The sequence below is a fragment of the Propithecus coquereli genome, unplaced genomic scaffold (genome assembly GCF_000956105.1).
Source record: "Propithecus coquereli isolate 6110/MARCELLA unplaced genomic scaffold, Pcoq_1.0 Scaffold256, whole genome shotgun sequence".
Lineage (NCBI taxonomy): Eukaryota > Metazoa > Chordata > Mammalia > Primates > Indriidae > Propithecus > Propithecus coquereli.
The window spans coordinates 1,887,695-1,891,119 of NW_012148130.1; the positions used below are offsets into that span (position 1 = coordinate 1,887,695).

The 3,425-nt window shown below is 43.8% G+C and overlaps 1 protein-coding gene across 1 annotated transcript in view; it reads right to left on the minus strand.

Moving 5' to 3' along the window:
- RCOR1 (REST corepressor 1) overlaps nt 1-3,425 on the minus strand; it is a 118,172-nt gene that overhangs the window by 27,196 nt on the left and 87,551 nt on the right. The window lies entirely within an intron of this gene.

Genomic DNA, 3,425 nt, shown 5'->3' on the forward strand with positions numbered 1-3,425 from the left:
AGTCTACGCAGAGCTGCAGGCTGACACCGCAAGGTGGGCTGAGGACAAAGCTCACAGCCTGCATACAGCGTATCAAAACATTTACTGTCATAACATTTGCAGTAGTAGTAGCTGCTGCAAAGGAAACACGACGCCACTGTCTCTCTCCATCATTCAAAGTGAATGTGCCAAAATTTTCTTTAAGAATATGATAAATATCGTGGCGTCTCCTTTTATTATTAAAATGAGAAATGAGTTACCACTGTAACTTGCTGCGAATCAAAATGAGCCTACGTAATTTAAGTAAAGCAATCATGCCACCTGGTGGGCACAAACATTACTGCAGCCAACATCCGAGGCTCCCTCTGAGTATCTCTAGGCGGAAAGAGGGCCCAAGAGACAACACAGGCCACACCGTGGGGCACCGTGGCTCAGCCTGTAATCCCAGCACTCTGGGAGGGTCGCTTGCGGCCACAAGTTTGACCCCAGGTTGGGCAACAGTGAGACCCTGTCTCCACAAACATACACACATACATACATGAAAACACATAAGCCACAGAGACTTTGCCAGAATATAAATCAGCCACTCCTTCCGAGCCAGTAATAAAATGCACTTTCTTTATGAAGATGCTATTTCTTAGTGTAGTTTTTTTATAAACATCCCACTTCATAGGATAAGCCCCCCCAACACATCCCCAGTAAATACTACAAAATCCCACTTCTCAAAGACAATCTGACCTGGTGGAAACAAGAAATATGAAGCCCTCTCCAGCCACACACTGGAGGCCCCCATTCAACCTCAGGCCTCCATTTCTACCTACACTGACCCCTACGCACTCCCCCCACCCGGTGTCCACCTGTACGCCTTCGGGCGATTTCCACCCTCCCTCTGTGCCTCGGTTTCCTTATCTACTATAATATAAAAGTGGACTGCTTATTATGACCTAAAAGTCTCTTGCAGAGTTAACATTTTGAGTAATTTTTTAAATTTTTAAATGTTTAACTTCTTTGTATGCTGCATTAAAAAAGGTTTCCAGTGAAAACAGGGGAACATTCCTGTCCTCACCTGAGTGTTCACACGTAGAACCTCCTACATCTTTAAAGCTGATAATCACGAGAATGACACTGAGTTGTTACTAATCAAAACACTATCCACCTTTCCGCCGTAAAGCGCCCAAAGCAACCACAAGCATCTGTTCCGTATCTAGTCAGCTTTACTTGGCTTGCCCCTGAGCAAGCAACCGTGCGCTGAAGACGACCTGGTTGCTCCCGTGTGTGCTCAGCTCTGCGCAGCATGCGCTGACGGAGGGAACCAGGCTCAAAACAGCGTTTGCATCTCCCTTGACTAAAGCTAACAATCCCCAACACTAAAAGAGAGGAAAAACTAAAAAAGACCGACGCTGTTTATTCACCCATCACCCCACAGCAGACCAGAGTGGAAAGAGCCCTGGACCATGAGTCAAAGCCCTTGGTTTCTATTAAGAACTTGCTGGTGGAACCCACTTCCTTAACAAAACAAGAGTCAGATACCTTGTTCTAATCCTTCACAAAGTAGTAGGGGAGTCAAAATATGTAAATGTAAAGAATTACTAAAATTCATTCCTTCATAAGTAAGGTTCAACTGCAGGTGGGGGTGCAGTTTACAACCAAAGAACGGGCTCAGCAGGAGAAGTCGCACCCGGTCCTGCACCTCCATTGAAGCGGGTCCAATTCAGCAGGTTCCCAATTCTGACGGAACAGAATCCTCTGAGAAACTTCTGGAAATTACTGGCTCTGGACGTCCCCATTCTGTATATGTATGTGTGCATACACGTGTGTGTTTTCGTACGCATATATGTGCACGAATGTATAGCTACACTCTATCCACACATACAGTGTTCTAAAAAACACTATCCATAGAGAAAAGCACACAAGAGCGCAGCTTGGTGAATGTTCACGAAACGAACACACTCAGCTCAAAGCAATAACTGAACACACTCTAGATCCGCTGTGGTTTGTTTTTGTAGCGCTCCCACGTGATCACCACGGGCCAGTTTTGAGAACCAGTGAGTGAGAGCATAATATTAACGACTAAAGGGTGTGGGTTTGACAACATTCCCCCATTTTAATACGATGAAAATCATTTCCACAGCACAAAATTTTAAAGGTTTGGTAAGAAAAAGGTTACGAAAATACCAGAATCACAGAAACAAGAAATGTGCTTTTTATGTCACTACTACATAAAATGAGGTATTTGAACTTACAAATTTCAATCATGCCAAAAAAATTTCCTTTCAGTGACTAAAGAGGCTCTTTTAAAATGACAGCTTTCAAGCCCACCTCCTGCTGGGGGGTTATGGGAAGGGGAGGAAGGGGGTGGTCAGAAGCAGGATTTAAGAGTCTGCAAATCCTAGTGATTCCTTGCAGCTTGTATACAAACCTCAGTTCATAGGGGCACCTGTTTTCACCCTTTCCAGTCTACAGACACAACAGTCCCTCTGTCAGCACAATCCATCCGGATACGAGGACTGTGTACAGGAGAGGGGTCCTCGGTGAGATTCAAATGGCTGAGGGAAAACAGAAGGAGGCTGCGTTATAGGAACCTTCTGTAGTAACGACCTTCAGACAAGTCACTTTCACTCCGTGGGACCCGGTTCTTTAGCTTTAAAAATGGAAGTTTTGGGAGGCTGAAGTGGGAGGATCACTGGAGCCCAGAAGTTCGAGGTTACAGTGAGCTACGACCACACCACTGCACTCCAGACTCGGTGACAGAGAGATATCCTGACTCTGAAACAAAAAATTAAAATGACAAAAACGTGGAAGCTGAACCGCACAGTGACATAGTGAGAGCAGGGGGCGTGTGTGTTGGGAGGGGGCAGGCTTTCCCGCGGCTAAGTCCTGCCATTGGCAATACCTGAATCCTGGGCAGGGGGTTTCTTCATCCAGTAAAGAAAACATCAATAAACTCTGCTATAAAATAGGCTCTTTAAGAGCTTTCAGAGTAGGTTGCAGCAAAGTGATTTTATTTTTTAAATGACAAACAATAATTGTACATATTACATAGTGATGTTTCAATACACATGATGTGTAGTGATCTGATTATGGTAATTAGCACATCTGAGTAATATTTTATAATAAACTAATACGGTTTACATTGAATTATTCTCCACTGATGCAACAAATCTTGCAGACCCACTGTGTGCCTGGTGCTGCTTCTATAGCTGTGACTAAAATAGACAATATCTGCCCCTATGAAACTCACAAGTCTGGCTGGAGAGAGAAATAATTACACAAATAATTAATTCCAATAGTCATAAGTGCCAGAGAAAAAGAACTATGAATGCACTTAACTGGGAAACCTGATCTGCAGAGCCAAGCAGGGCTTTCTTTTCTACTGGGAAAGGACATTATAAATTCCTGCTTACTCATGTTTTATTAATAGCAGGAAAAATAGAAAAAAATCTAAA